The following is a 228-nucleotide window of genomic DNA, read 5'->3' on the forward strand; positions in this document are numbered from 1 at the left end:
TGTCCCCACCATCACCGACCAAGCCTCCGCGATGCAGCTCAGCCAGTGTGCCAAGAACTTGGCTGCGGCTCTGGCCGAGCTCCGCACGGCTGCACAGAAGGTGAGAGGCTGGGTCTCATCCCATGGTGAGACCCCGGCTATGCAGAGCCCGGGGCGACAGCGAGGATGGCATGGTAGCAGTTCATGGTCTCTGCCCCAGCACAATGGGCTCAGCGGTCACCCCTCTCA

The 228-nt window shown here is 64.0% G+C and overlaps 1 protein-coding gene across 1 annotated transcript in view; it reads left to right on the plus strand.

Annotated features, from left to right (window-relative positions):
• LOC104516794 (talin-1-like) overlaps window positions 1-228 on the plus strand; it is a gene marked incomplete at its 3' end in the record, with an annotated part of 13502 nt that overhangs the window by 12941 nt on the left and 333 nt on the right.

Source organism: Eurypyga helias, unplaced genomic scaffold, assembly GCF_000690775.1.
Source record: "Eurypyga helias isolate BGI_N326 unplaced genomic scaffold, ASM69077v1 scaffold23871, whole genome shotgun sequence".
Lineage (NCBI taxonomy): Eukaryota > Metazoa > Chordata > Aves > Eurypygiformes > Eurypygidae > Eurypyga > Eurypyga helias.